The sequence below is a fragment of the Cebus imitator genome, unplaced genomic scaffold (genome assembly GCF_001604975.1).
Source record: "Cebus imitator isolate Cc_AM_T3 unplaced genomic scaffold, Cebus_imitator-1.0 Scaffold745, whole genome shotgun sequence".
NCBI classification, from domain to species: domain Eukaryota; kingdom Metazoa; phylum Chordata; class Mammalia; order Primates; family Cebidae; genus Cebus; species Cebus imitator.
In genome coordinates this window covers 499,560-516,415 of record NW_016108060.1, presented here as the reverse complement: position 1 = coordinate 516,415, position 16,856 = coordinate 499,560, and positions in this window count along the sequence as shown.

Genomic DNA, 16,856 nt, shown 5'->3' with positions numbered 1-16,856 from the left:
TAATTTCCACCATGTTTTCATGAACAAAATCAGGCTGGAGGACTTGTACACTAGCAGGAACATAAAAGCAGGTATCTAAGCCCTCTTTCCAGTAAATGGTTTAAACGGTCAAAGAAAATAAAATTAGAAAAGATCCCCCATTAGCACCAAAATATCATGGAATAGTGCCAGATGAGAGGCAGAAAGTTTAAATAATTTCAAGAGAAAATGCAGATGAATCCACATTAAAAGTCATTACTAACAGCCTAATCACAGTCCCTCTTCTAAAGCCAGCTGTGGAGTGATACAGAATTAAGTAAAAACTGCTCCATCATCTCTTATTTGGAGGGCATGGGCTGGGGTAGACAAAACTAACAGGAGAGAGGGAGGTTGCAATTGAAGCCCTCCACATCTGCACCATTTGAGGCGGATGTGGAAACACCAATTAGAAACTCAACAGTAGGTCACTGTCTAAGCCATATACTTGTGTAGCAGGCTCACCCTGACATAAGGAAGCTGTCTTCCCAACCAAAAGGTCCCCAGCATCAAGGGTTAAAGGTGAAGGAGGTTTTGGGAAAAACAGGTATGTCTTATTTAATCACAAAGCAGCCAAAGGCAGCAAAGTTGGGGAAAGGAAGTATATACAAACTCAGCAAACAGAATGCTTCTGGGCAGCAGGCCCCTGTCTTCACTCATGGGGAGAGGGAGAGGTCCAAATGGGAGAGAGCTGTTCCCCAACCAGATGGGCTGAAGTACTAAAAAAGAAAATCATGCATAACCAAACTAGGAATCTGAACTAGAGGCCAAGAGAAGTAAAAGAGAAATACAAAGAATGTGAGATGAAGGATGGGCATGACCTGATCTCTTAAGCAATATTTTCAACAAATAGAAAGAAGTTTGTCAGTGATACGTTTTAAATGTCCCATTAAGATAATGTTTTGAACACTCTAAGAAAATTCTATTATATTTTTTTGGGGTATAGATGAATCAGCCCTCCTTTAAGAACATGTAAATAGAATAACAAATCAGAATAGTACCTACGCAGGGGGAAATAAACTTCAACTAAAAGACAAAAATAAACATGTTAATAGTAGAAGAACACACTTTCAGAAATAATTTGCTTACTGTTCTAGAAATAAATCTTATACCTCCTGTACCTTAGCCTGACAGTTTTCTTAGTATTCATTGAAACAATATATAAATGATTAACTTGGAAAAGAGACTGAAATTAAGAAGTTAAGGAAAATTTCATAACAAAATATAAAGAAGTATTTCAAGAAGTAAAAAACAGAATACTACAAATAATAAAGCTAGTCAAGTAGAAAATAGGTTGAAGAGATTTTTACTTCTTTCTTTTCCTAAATAACTCTTTGTTCAAAGAAGAAAGCAAAACTTTGAAATAAGGAATTTCTGAAAATAATCGTAATATGTAAGTACCTCTCAAAATGCATTGGCTATAGCTATATTATAACTAGAGTCTTAAAACTCTTTTATTGACAAAACAAAATAAAAACAATTTAAGTATTCCTTAAATACTTGTTTTCCTAAACACTAATTTAGGAAAACAAAGCAAACTTAAAGAAAGGAAAAGTAACTTTTTAAATAAGAGAATTAATTAGTATATATGTATACACAGACACACACACACACACACACACACACACACACACACACACACATATTAGATTTAATAAATCTAAGAGTAGATTCCTTGGAAAATAATCTAGTCAACAGCAAACTAAGGAAATTTTAAAAATACATATATTAACTTAGTGTACACAGAGGTGATGTACCTACAGACACAGAGAATATTTAAGTAGTAAAATGCCATGTATTTTAAAACAATAAATTAGAAAACCTAGAATGAATGGTGTTCCAGGAAAACATATACTGCTAAAGTCATCTCAAGAGAAGATACAGAGCCGAAATAAACTTATACCTATAAACTTATAACTTTTCAAATTATCCTGCAATTACACCCAGAGCCCAATGTTCCCATAGATATTCTTTTTAATTTTCCCAGAAACCTAACAATTAATGTTAAATTTTATAAAGCAAAGAAAAAGAAGGGAAAACTAACAGATTTCTCCATTGGTAAATTATTCGGAATAGCTGAGATTACTTTTTTCTGTCAACTGTAGGCCTGATATTACATGATGTCTATATTTTTAGGGAATAGTAGCTCATTATTCATTCAAGTATCTTTAAGTACCTGGTATCCACTAAGGATTTAAAATTCTTTTCCCTGAAGGAGAGAGATGCTTAAAACATTTTAAGAAAACAATGTAATAAATTTTCTTTTATATATATGTGTGTGTGCATGTGTGTGTGCGTGTGTGTGTGTATTCACACACATATATATATACACACATATAAATATATATTTTGAGATGGAGTCTCACTCTGTCACCTAGGCTGCAGTGCAGTGGCATGATCTCAACTCACTGCAACCTCTGCCTCCCAAGTTCAAGAGATTCTCCTGCCTCAGCCTCTTGAGTAGCTGGGATTACAGGTGTCCACCACCAGGCCTGGCTAATTTTTGTATTTTTAGTAAAGACAGGGTTTCACCATATTGGCTAGGCTGATTTCAAATTCCAGAACTCAGGTGATCTACCCGCCTCAGCCTCCCAAAGTGCTGGGATTACAAGCATGAGCTGCTGTACCCAGCCAGTTTTCTAATAGATTATATGTAATATCCTTTAGAAACATAAAAAACCGGGGTGGGAGGAGACTAAATTTGCCTCGAAGAGTTTGGGATGACTTAACAGAGGCTGTACGATCCTTATTATTATTAAACAAAAACTATTTAAATATTTCCCAAGACATTTCATCAAAGTTAATTACAGCCCTGAGTTTTCTTGGTATTACCTACTGTATGGTATCATCAGTATTATTTTAAGAGTTTAGGTAGATGTGTTTCCCAAAGCCAGGCACTCCTGTCTGTGTAATGTAATGTATTGGTATACAAAATGTAATGTACAAAGACCTTTCTCTGACACAAAGCAGATTCAATTCCCAACTGATTACAGTATTAAGATATTTTTTAAAAAAGAAAATATGATTTTTTTCATAGTAAATACAGCTTAAAACCCTCTCCTATTACTACTTCCTTTTCCTATTTTTGGTGCTTTATTTCTTCTAATGTAATTATATAGGCCAAGTATGAGTCCACATGGTCAATGTAGGAATGGAAGTAGCTCTTAGTAAAGCATAATCATATGGTGCTCTTTTACTTTTCTCCTAAATCTTATGTAAAAATATTTTAAGGGAACTAATTTGAAATTGATAGCCCTTTCCCAACTCTCTTAGTGACTAATTAAACGATAATCATTATTCATCCACCATACATTTATTAATTACTTACCATGTGCCAAGCACAGTGTTAGGAATCCAAATAAGAATAAGAAAGAAGTCCAAGTACTCCAGTCTTTTCAATGACATTTCTGAAGACATTTAAAAATATTTGGCCAGATATCCAATGATATTTGATACTTTACTTACTCATACTCTGCCCTGTTCCAGGAAAGGTTTGTATTTACTATTTTTATTTTGCCTGCTACAGTTAACAGCCATTTCATGTTTTCACAATGAAATCTTTACAACAATGTATCCATTACTTTGTTGACAGCTATTCTATCACGAAACTATGGAAAGGGTGGTACTTTCTTTTCATTAAATTACAAATAATGAACAAAAGGCAAGCCTAGATATGAAAAGCAGGCGTATGTTGCAAAATGAGGGCCCACTGTAGCCACTGAAGTTATGATGTTACTAAAAGTCATTTAGAAGAGGTCAAAAAACTATTGCCTTTAAGAAAAACAGAATTTCAGAGGAGAAAAATAATCACCAATGTACTCAAGAGCAATGAATAAGTTAAAACTGTCTCCTGTATTTGTTCAATAAAAATGTAAAAAATAAGATTAAAAAATAAAATTGTGTAGGACTATGTAGACACTAAAAATAATAATAATAAATAAAATAAAATTGTGAATTACAGATTTTTTTAGGGTAGTATGTAGTAGTGGGAAGAGACCTAGCATTTAGAGGACCCAAAAGGCGAACCCAGTGCCACTAGTAATTCACTGCTTCACTTTACAGCAGTCATCTCACCTTTCAGAGGCTCAGGCTTCTCAAAAGTGAGGGCTAGAAAAAAACAAAACTACTTCAAATTCACATTATGTTCAGCATCAGTTATTCATTAACTAAGATAAATATATGCTATTTATCCACAGTTTTAGTAAGCTTTCTATAACAAGTTAAAGTATATTTATAACTTAGGGAACTAGTTAATTGGATATATATCTGTGTTCACAATATTCATAAAGATTATGAAGAAGATGAGGAGGGGTCTTACCTCTAAAAGTATGCAGAACTTTCTAAGGGCATGAAAACCTGGAAGACCAAAGTTGGTAATCCAAAAATTCTAGATGGGCTGGGTGTGGCAGCTCATTCCCATAATTTCAGCACTTTGGGAGGCCAAGGTGGGTGCATCGCTTGAGGCCAGCCGTTTGAGAACAGCCTGGGCAACATGGCGAAACCCCGTCTCTACAAAAAATACAAAAATTAGCCAGGTGTGGTGGCACATACCTGTAGTTCCAACTACTCTGGAAGCTGAGGCGGGAGGATCACCTGAGCCCAGGAAGTTGAGGCTACAGTGAGCCTCAATTATGTCACTGCACTGCAGCCTAGACAACAAAAGCGAAACCCCGTCTTAAAAAAAAAAAAAAGATTCTGGATGAAGATGTTCTGTTAATGATACCATTTTAACTACATTGGCACTAATTGAATTGAACTCTAGCCTTAACTTGGTAAACTTCTATTACTTTATACTTCGCTTAGTACAATCTATAATTAGCAGTACTTAAAACCCCTCAGTAAGATTAAGTTTGAAAAAACACAACTCTCACAACAGATGCTGGAGAGGGTGTGGAGAAATAGGAACGCTTTTACACTGTTGGTGGGAGTGTAAATTAGTTGAACCATTGTGGAAGACAGTGTGGCAATTCCTCAAGGATCTAGAACCAGAAATACCATTTGACCCAGCAATCCCATTACTGGGTATATAGCCAAAGGATTATAAATCATTTTATTATAAAGACACTTGCACAAGTATGTTTATTGCAGCACTGTTCACAACTGCAAAGACTTGGACCCAACCCATCAATGATAGACTGGATAAAGAAAATGTGGCACTTATACACCATGGAATACTATACAGCCATAAAAAAGGATGAATTCATGTCCTTTGCAGGGATATGGATAAAGCTGGAAACCATCATTCTCAATAAACTGACACAAGAACAGAAACCAAATATTGCATGTTCTCACTCATGAGTGAGTAGTGAACAATGAGAAAACATGGACACAGAAAGGGAAACATCAGACACTGGGGCCTGTGGGGAAGGTGGGGGGCTAGGGGAGTGATAGCAGGGGGTAGGGGGATAGGGGAGGGAGAGCATTAGGAGAAATGCCTAATGTAGATGACAGGGTAACGTATGCAGCAAACCACCATGGCATGTGTACACCTATGTAACAAACCTGCACATTCTGCACACGTACCCCAGAACTTAAAGTATAATAAAAAATAATAAAGTAGTGATACATGCCAAAAAATAAATTAAAAATATTAAAAAAAATAAAAAAACACAACTCTCACAAATTAGTAATACTTCCACTTACTGAACTGTTTGATAATTTTATTTACTAGAAGCTACAGTAATTGAGCATTGAAATGGGAACAAAAATAAGCACAGCAAAAATGCATCCCATATTTACCATCTTTTAAATCTTTTGTTTGTTTTGTCTCACATCTATTGCATTATTTACTATCATACATGAAAACAAAGTTATGCTTTCCTTAAACTTTTTGGGAAATACCTTGTATTAGAGCAACTGAGATAGATAAGCATGAACCAATTCAATAGAAAACAATTCCTCAATTAGACATTTGGGGGGAAAGTGATGACTTTTTTTGAAGAAGAGGTAATTTTGTTTAATATGTTAATTTATTCAACTTTAAAAAATATATCAAATATAATATTTTTAAATTGAACTCTTGATTTACAAATATTTAAATGATTTAGACAGATAATTAAAGGGAATTCTCAGTCCTAAAGGGGTTGAAGGATTCAACAACATGGATGTCAGTTGTGGTATTATCAAGTAACTCAAGATGTAATAATCTCAAGAACATAAAACTTAAATATAAAACAAGACATAAGCATTCCAGTGAAGTCAATCTTTTTTTTTTTTTCCTCATTTTGATTAAAAGTAAGACCTGGTAGTTAGAAATAAACATACACTTATATTACACCCATGGCTTCTGACCTCACTGACGACTGATAAGCAGGAAGTAGTGTTCCCACAGAGAAAAAAGGATAAACAGGTATAACGCAGAAGGAAATAAATGAGCATGAAGTAAAAGGTAATTAGATAGTGGTGAACATATAAGAGTAGGAATGCATGGCCGGGCGCGGTGGCTCACGCCTGTAATCCCAGCACTCTGGGAGGCCGAGGTGGGTGGATCACGAGGTCAAGAGATCAAGACCATCCTGGTCAACACGGTGAAACCCCGTCTCTACTAAAAATACAAAAAATGAGCTGGGTATGGTGGTGTGTGCCTGTAATCCCAGCTACTCAGGAGGCTGAGGCAGGATAATTGCCTGAACCCAGGAGGCGGAGGTTGCGGTGAGCCGAGATCGCGCCATTGCACTCCAGCCTGGGTAACAAGAGCGAAACTCCGTCTCAAAAAAAAACAAGAGTAGGAATGCAGCAGAAACTTTTCATAAATACATATTTTCCTAGGTTCACAAAACTCTGGAAGAGATTTTCCCAAATAGAAATAGTTAATGAAGAAGAATTGTGGCTTGGGAAGACAATAATACAGTTTAAAAGATTATTTGCATTTTTTCCTCTAATGTTTTCTAAAAACAAATTTACAGATTTTTTTCCAGCAATGTCAGTTGTGCTTATTATATCATTCTGACTCTCATATTCTTTGTTAGTTTTTTTATAGTTTGATAGTATCAGTGTATCTTTTTCCCTCCAACATTATTGAGGTATACTGGACACACAAAAATTGTGTATTTTTAAGGTGTGCAATGTGATGTTTTCGTATATTGATACATTCTGAAATGATTGCCACAGTCTAGTTTATTAACATATGTATCACCTCAGTTATCGTGTGTACGTGTGTGTGGGCGCCTGTGTGTATGTGTGTGGCGAAAACACTTAAGATCAACTCCCTTAGCAAATTTTAAGTATACAACGTAGTATTATTAATTATAGTACTAAGATATACATTAGACTTCAGAGCTTACTCATCTGGCATAACTAAGAATTTTGTTCCCTTTCACCAACACCTCTCCAATTCCCTTCACCAATCCCTGGCAACCACCATTCTACTCTCTGTTTTTATGAGTGTAAGTTTTTCAGATCCCACATATATAAGATCATGCAGTACAGCAGTCCCTTTTTCCCTTGGGGAAATACATTCCAAGACCCCCAGAGGTGCCTGAAACTATGGAGAGTAGTTACATATACAGTTTTTTTTTTCCCATACATACAGACTAGTTTATAAATTAGGCACAGTAAGAGATTAACAATAACTACTAATAAAATAGAACAATTATAACAATACACTGTAATAAAAGTTGTGTGGATGTAGTCTTTTTCTCTCTCTCAAAATCTTATTGTACTATATTCACCCTTCTTCTTGTGATAATGAGAGATAAAGGCCTATGTGCAGAGATGAAGAAAGGTGAATGTTGCAGGCACTGTGACACGGTGTTAGGCTACTACCAACCTCCCGAAGAGGTCTGTCATGTCAGAAGGAGGGTAATCTGCTTTGGGTGATCCTGAATCATCGAATCATGATGATGTCGATGGTTGGATGTCAGGAGTGGATGGATGATGTTCGTTATGAAAGGATGGACACACTGCACAAGGGGGTGATTCACATCTTGGGTACTACTCAGAAAGGCACACAGTTTAAAACTTATAAATTATTTCTGAAATTTACCATTTAATATTGTCGGACCTCAGTATACCACAGGTAACTGAAACCACAGAAAGCAAAACCAAAGATAAGGAGGGCACTACTGTCTTTGTTTTGCTGTGTCTGGCTTATTTTACTAAGCATAACATCCTCCAATTTCATCCATGTTGTCATAAATGGCAGGATTTCTTTTTTAAGACTGAATATTTCATTATGCATATAAACATGTATACACACAACACAGACACAAATGAATTATTCATTTATATATGATTCATATTATGTATATTACTCATATTATATATATTATTCATATTATATATATGATATTATCCATTCATTCATCAACAAACACTTAAAGGGTTGTTCTCATATCTTCACTATCATGAATAATGTTGCAATGAACACCAGAGTACAGATCTAATTGAGATAACTAATTTCATTTCCTTTGAATATACAATCCTAAGTGGGATTGCTGGGTCACATTGTCTATTTTTAATTCTCCAAGAAACTTCCATTCTATTTTCCATAATGGTTGTACCAACTTACATTTTGATAACGTACCAGGGTTTACTTTTATCCATACCTGTGCTAAACACTTTTTTTTAAGAGCCATTCTGACAGGTGTGAAGTGATATCTTGTGATTTTGATTTGCATTTTCCTGATGATTAACGGTAGTGAATATACATGTTAGCCATTTATGTGTCTTTTTTAGAGAAATATCTGCTCAGGGCCTTAGCCCACTTATAAATTTGGTTATTTTATTTTTTTGCTATTAGGTTTCATAAGTATTTGGATATCATCTAATGTATGGTTTGCAAATATTTTCTCCCATTCTGTAGGTTGTGTCTTCACTCCGTGGATTTTTTAAAGTGAAGAAGATTTATAAGTTGAGACAACCTCACTTGTCTATTTTTTGTTGTTGTTATCTGTGCTTTTGTATCATAATTAAAAAATTCTTGCCCAGACCAGTGTCAGGAAGGTTTCCCCTCCACATTTTCCTCTAGTAGTTTTACAATTTCTAGTCTAATGGTTAAGTTTGTAACCATTGTGTGTTCTTGGCACTCTTGTTGAACTCACTTTACTATAGATGTACGGATTTATTTCTGAGCTCTCGATTCTATTCCACTGGTGTACATGTGTGTTGTTATGCCAATACCATACTGTTTTAGTTACTGTAGTTTGTAATATATTTTGAAATCAGGAAGTACATGCCTCCAGGTTTGTTCTAACTGAGGACTGATTTGGCTATTTCAGTTTTTTTGTGGTTGTATGCAAATTTTAGAATTGTGTTCTCTATTTCTGTAAATAATGCCATTGGGATTTTTATAGAGATTACTCTGAATTTGGTAGGAGGGACATTTTAACAATATTAATTCTTCCAATCCAGGAATATACGGTATTTTTATCCGTGTCTTCAATTTTTTCGTCATGTTTTATAATTGTCTGTATATATGTTTTTCACCTCACTGGATAAGGTTATTTCTGAATATTTTATTCTTTTTGTTACTATTATGAATGGGATTGCTCCCTTTCCTTTTTGATAGTTTGTTGTGTGTATGTAAAAATGCAATAAATTTTTGTATATTGATTTTGTATCCTGCAACTTTCCTGAATTTATTTGTTAGTTCTAACAGCTTCTTTTTTTTTTGTGGGGGGGGGGCGGGGTGTTGAAAAATTCAGTGTATTCAACATATATAATCATGTCATCTGCAAATACATATTTAAACATTTTTTTGTGGATATCTTTTATTTACTTTTCTTATCTAACCATTCTGGCTAGGACTTCCAGTAATATGTTGAACAGTGGTAGTAAGAGTAGGCATCCTTGGTTTGTACCAGATCACAGAGTGAAGGCTTTCAAATTTTCCCCAATGTTTATGATGTAAGCTTTGGGCTTTTTACACGTTGCCTTTATTTTGTTGAGGAAGGCTCCCCTCATACCTATTTTGTTAAGAGTTTTAATCATGACTAGACACTAAACTTCATCAAGTGCTTTTTCTGTATTTATAAAGATAATTGTGTCTTTTTTTTTTCCATGTTGTTAATGGTAGTGGATCATACCAACTGATTACCATATGTTGAATAATCCTTAGATCCCCAGAATAAATCTCTCCTGATTATGGTATATTATCCTTTCAATGTGCTTTTGAATTCAGTTTGCTAGTATTTTATTGAGGATTTCTGCCACTATGCTCATTGGGGTATTGACCCATAGTTTTATTTCTTGTGATGTATTTGCTCTGATATGAGGGTGATGCTAGTCTCATGAGTTTGGAAGTGTTTCCCTTTCTGTTTTTCAGAAGAATTTAAGAAGGATTAGTGTAATTCTTCTTTGGCTGTTTGGTAGAATTCACCTGTAAAGCCACTTGGGCCATCTGGGCCAGGTAGATGCCATCTGAATCCTACCTGGGCTTTTCTTTGATGAGACGTTTTTGATTACTGATTCATTCAATCTCCTTATTTGTTACTGGTCTGTTCAGTCTTTCTGTTATGTCTTGATTCAATTTTGTGGGTTGTACATGTCTAAAAATTTATCTGTTTTTTTCTAGATTATCCAATTTGCTGGCATATCATTATGTATAATCGTCCTTTATGATCCTTTTCATTTCTGAGACATCTATTATAATATCTTCTGTTTCACTAATTTTATTAATTTGAATGCTCTCTCTTTTCTTAGCCTAGGTAAGGGTGATTTTCTTTTCTTTTTTTATTTTAATATTTAGTTTTATTTTTTTTTTTTACTATAAGTTCTGCGGTATATGTGCAGAATGTGCAAGTTTGTTACACAGGTATACACGCGCCATGGTGGTTTGTTACACGCATCAACCTGTCGTCTACATTAGGTATTTCTCCTAATGCTATCCCTTCACTAGCCCTCCACCGCCTGACAGAAGCTAGCAGGTCACTTTATTTTTTTAAAAAACAAGCTTAGTTTTGTTCATTTTTCCTATTATCTTTCTATTCTCTATTTGACATATTTGTGCTCTAATTTTTATTATTTTCCTTCGATAACTTTGGGCTTAGTTTTCACTTTTTTTTCTAGTTTATTGAAATGTAAAGTTACATTGTTTATTTGAGAGTGTTTATCTGTTTAGGCATTTATTGCTAAAAACATCCCTCTTAGCACTGCTTTTGCTACATCCCATAAGTTTTGTAGACTGCTTTTGGCAGGTATATACCTTCTCCTACTGGGCCCTGGGATTGCCTGTGGGATCTTAATCAAGTGAGGCTAGAATCAGGTCACATGACTATTGCCACATCCAGAGTTAGCAGGCCTGTTACTGGTGGCATGGGCAGGTATGTTTCCTGTTGGTTTTCCAGGTGAATAGAAATACCTTTAGGACCATGGTTGAGCAGAGCTGAAGCCAGGTCATGGGGGTACTTCTCTTTCTGCAGTCAGGTCTGCAGATGATAGGACTGCTACCAGGGGAAAGGTGGCTTCCCATGGGCCCCTGAGTGAGCTCTTGCTGGGTCCCTCAGAAGGTCTCTGGCTGGGAAAGACTTCCCCTTGGACCATGACAGAGCAAGTTTGGAACTGAGACACTAGGGTTGCTTCAAGGTCCACAGCCATGATTCGGGTTGGTAGGCCTGTTAGTAGGGATATGAATGGGTGTCATTGGGTCTTTGGGCAGGCAGGGCTGATTCTACACCACAGGAGAAGGTGGGTTTGAGTTGGGTCTCAGGGATAGTTCAGAATCCACAGTCAGTCAGGACTGAGGTCAGTAAACGCTGGTGGTGCTCAGATAGGAGTGTCTCTCATTAGTTCCCAGGGTAGATAGGACTACTCCGAGATTGCATCAGAGCAGGGCTAAAACTGAGTCACAGGGCTGCTTTAGATATCACAGATAGGAATAAGGTCAGGAGGCTTGCTACCAAGGACAAAGAAAGGTACTACTGGGTCCCCAGGCAGGAAGGACTGACTCTGGATAGTTGTAGAAAGGGGCTGGAGCACAGACCCTCATATTTTAATGTGATAGAGATGTGAAACATATTCATATCTCTATTATTAAGTATATTACCTATATTATATAGGCACAGGTAAAGATTTCATGATGAAGATGCCAAAAGCAATTGCTACAAAAGCAAAAATTCACAAATGGGATCTAATTAAGCTAAAGAGATTCTTCACAGTAAAATAAACTAACAACAGGGAAAACAGACAACCTACAGAATGGGAGAAAACTATGCAATTTATGCATCTGACAAAAATCTAGTATCCAACATCTATAAGGAACTTAAGTTTATAGGAAAACAAACAAACAACCCCATGAAAAAGTGGGCAAAGGACATAAACAGACACTTTACAAAAATGTCAGACATGTGGCCAACAAACAGATGAAATAAAGCTCAACATCACTGATCATTAGAGAAATGCAAATCAAAACCACAATGAGATACCATTTCACATCACTCAGAATGGCTATTATTAAAAAGTCAAAAAATAACAGATGTTAGTCAGGTGTGGAGAAAAAGAAACACTTATATGCTATTGGTGGGAGTATAAATTAGTTCAACCTTTGTGGAAGACAGTGTGGTGATTCCTTAGAGATCTCAAGACAGAAATACTATTCAACCCAGCAATCACATTATATACCCAAGGGAAAACAAATCATTCTGTTACAAAGACATGTACACACATGTTCACTGCAGCACTATTCACAGTAGTGAAGACATGGAATCAACCTAAACGCCATCAATAATAGACTGGATAAAGAAACTGTGTTATATATACAGCATGGAATACTATGCAGCCATATAAAAGAATGAGATCATGTCCTTTGCAGGGACATGAATGGAGTTGGAGACCATTATCCATAGCAAACTAACACAGGAACAGAATGCCAAATATCACATATTCTCAATTATAAATGAGAGCTAAATGATGAAAACACATGGACACAAAGAACAACACATACTAGGGCCTATCAGAGGGTGGAGGTTGGGAGGTGGGAGAGGATCAGGATAAATAACTAATGGGTACTAGGCTTAATACCTGGGTGATGAAATAACCTGTACAATAAACTCCCATGACACAAGTTTGCCTGTGCAACAAACCTGCAATATGTACTCCTGAACTTTAAAAGAGAAATAAGCCAAGAGATGGAATGGAAAAAGATTTCCATAAATATCCTTCTACTTAAAGGAGGGACTTGAAGTAATAAGATGAAATTTAATAAATTAAAAGTTAAAATCTCCAACATTTATTTCGAAAATCACAGTCACAAAGTGAAGGATGAAAGAGGTCTGTTTATCAGCTGCTTGCGTGAAAAAGACAAAAACTTTTGCATACTGTAACTTCAATGTGATTAAACAGTATGCTCTTACTATAAAAAAGTAAGTGTGCTTTGGGACTGTATTAATAGATATGCAGTGTCCAGGCAATTAGAAGAGAACCCTTTAAGGATTTGGTCATGTTTAAGATACCAAACACCAAACTTTAATATTTAAGGGATCAGTAAGTTATAAATGGATCCAACATTTTTTAAGAAAGAGTAGAAGACTCTTCCTCAACTTGCTCTAACTTCTCTTTCTACAGTGAAACATTTATGTTCATCAATACTATTGGAATTAGAACACTACACATATCCCTAAAGTCTCCAAATAGTTAAAAACTTACAACTCTCAACTGTAACACATTTAATTTTGGTAGGATAGTTGAGGGGAAAAAAATGTTTAAGTATCAAATGTTCCATAAGTGCTAGTTATAATTAAGTATCTCTGAGGTTCAAGCTTTGATATAATGTAACTTTGTAAATGAGATTATCATGTTTTGACACTTCAAGTTCCAATTACTGGACTCCCACACTGATGTACCAAATCAGTGAGTTCTCAATTATTACTACAAGTATCCAGTTAGGTGCTAGACTGGTCCTTTTAGGAATGCAGTAAAGAAGGCTCCTGCCTGGTATGGGAAGGGAATGTTCATTTTTTCAGGCTACAATGCATATTTTTCCCAGATAATAATAATAGCAATTTTATAAACATTTTGATTCTCAAAAATGTAGAAAATATTCTCTTGCCCTTATTTTCTGGCTATTGCTTCCTTCCCCATAACTTCCTTCTGTTTCCTTTAACTGGTCTCAAATATTTGATGTTGGCATTTTAGAACATATTTTAGTTTCTGACCTAGGTTAATAAAGAGAAATATCTTCCATATCATTATTAAAAGCTAAGCTAAGTTTTAAAACATATATTTTGATATTATTTTCTTTTTTATAGGACAATGGTACCTTCATTAAATCAAAAAACATTTATTTATTTATTTATTTATTTATTTATTTATTTATTTATTTATTTTTGAGATGGAGTTTCACTCTTGTTGCCCAGGCTGGAATGCAATGGCGCGATCTTGGCTCACTGCAACCTCCACCTCCTGAGTTCAATTGTTTCTCCTGCCTCAGCCTCCCAAGTAGATGGGATTACAGACATGCACCACCATGCCCAGCTAATTTTGTATTTTTAGTAGAGATGGGACTTCTCTGTATTGGTCATGCTGGTCTCGAACTCTTGACCACAGGTGATCCACCTACCTCAGCCTCACAAAGTGCTGGGATTACAGGTGTGAGCCACTGCACCCGGCCCAAAAAACATTTATTAAATATTTACTATGTAGGTATTCAGAGATGCTTTTCCACCTTGCTCTTCTAGGAAGATTTACTAATAAAAAAGAATCAGAGTAATTCTAATTTTTTAAATGTCTAAAAGGTGACTCACTTTCAACAAGTAAAACTTCTAGAAAAACAGAAAGGGACAATTAAAATCTAAATTTCAAAACTAAGAAAACTACTTTTCCCTGCCTTAAAGTCCGAAAGTGAGCAAAGGGAAAAGCCTTTTAGAGACCGTCTGGATTTATATTTTATTAATGAATATATGATATTTTTTGTTCTAAATGAAATATGCTTAAAATGCCTAAATATTCAATTCTAAATTTGATATGGGAAGTGTATTTACTTTCCTCTATTCCTATGGATATTAAGAATCCCTTTTTGGCCAGAAGCAGTGGCTCATGACTGTAATCCCAGCACTTTGGGAAACCAAGGCGGGCAGATCACAAGGTCAGGAGATAGAGACCATCCTAGCCAACATGGTGAAACCCTATCTCCACTAAAATACAAAAAATTAGCGGGGCATGGTGGTATGTGCCTGTAGTCCCAGCTACTTGGGAGGCTGAGGCAGGGGAATTGCTTGAACCCGGGCGGCAGAGGTTGCAGTGAGCCGAGATCATGCCACCGCACTCCAGCTGGGCAACAGAGCAAGACTCTGTCTCAAAAAAAAGAGAAAAGAAAAAGGATTATTTTTTTACTGTTTGGTCAGGGAACCTAAAGCTTAGAGGTCTTTCCTAAAATGCTCTCTGAAGTTCTACCATATTAGTTTGTCCCTGCAAGACTGCACCACCCATTCTCAGCTACACCACAAAGCACCTGGATAGCAAACCCAAACAAGAGCCTACATTCTAAAGTCCACTGACCACTTTCTGCTTCTCTGACAGTGAAAAACAGAACACAACAAAAAACTGCTAGATAAGAAAATCTATAATCAATTAATCTTTTCATAATTTTCAAAATACTTTCTGTATTCATGTATTTCTCACTAGGCAAGGTGTTGAGCATGTTTAATCATCAAAAATTATCACCCAATAGACATCATATATCATTCTTCACAACAGCTCTCAAACTTCTCTTTCTACAGTGAAACATTTATGTTCATCAATACTATTGGAATTAGAACACTAAACATATCCATAAAGTCTCCAAATAGCTAAAACCTCACAAATCTCAACTGCAACACATTTAATTTTGATAGGATGCTTTAGGGGAAAAAAAATGTAGGTATCAAATGTGCCAGGAGTGTTTCTTACAGTTCAGTATCTCTGAGGTTCAAGCTCTGATATAACTTTGCTAATGAGATTACCATGTTTTGACACTTCAAGTTCCAACTACTTGACTCCCACACCTCTTCCCTCCACTTAATTGGCAAGTGCTGTATCTATCTTAAGAAGTAGGAAGAAGTTGCCAGTAGGGGCAGAGGGAAATAAAAGATATGAAAAAGATCTCAAAGCAAACCTGTTCTTTTAAATTGTATGATTCAGTGCCTACTATGTAACCAGACACTATATAAAACATTGGGAATAAAAGACAAGATATAGCCTTTGTCCTAGAAATTTCAGAATCTGTGGAGGAGGCAAGCACAAACAAACAGCTACAGTAAGTGGGATGTTTGAGGAACAACAGCATCACAACAAATATGAAGATTCTCGTATGAGAAATCTGAGCTTATCAGCACAGCAACAGAAGTACAAAGGCTCAAATGTGTAAGATACTATGTCATAGATTTACAAATTTGAAGGGATGATATGGTAAGGAGGAATTTAAAGAGTGACCAGGGTCCAGATCAGGAATATCAAGCATAGAGTTTGATCTACTTTCTGTGGGCTGATGGTTTTCTGAGCTGAGTTCTTTAGACTCCTGGGTTCTCAGAGCTATTCATGGCCATTCTGAAGAGGGGTAAGTAGGCATCCTCAAGAATTCTACATCACATGTGTCTTCTCATTAACCAGATGAACTCCATTTTAATTGCAAACTTCAAGTAGGGGAGGGATGGGAAAGTTTCCACTCCTTTAATAAAGTCTGAAATGGGTATCCATAAAAGGATATTAAGAAGGGGTATACATGGTCAAATTTGCACTTAAGAATGAGCATAAAGGGGTACTTTAAACTGATCATCAGAAAGAAAAAAAATAAAAAACAGAGACAGGGCCTGGCGCGGTGGCTCAAGCCTGTAATCCCAGCACTTTGGGAGGCCGAGGTGGGTGGATCACGAGGTCAGGAGACCGAGACCATCCTGGTCAACATGGTGAAACCCCGTCTCTACTAAAAA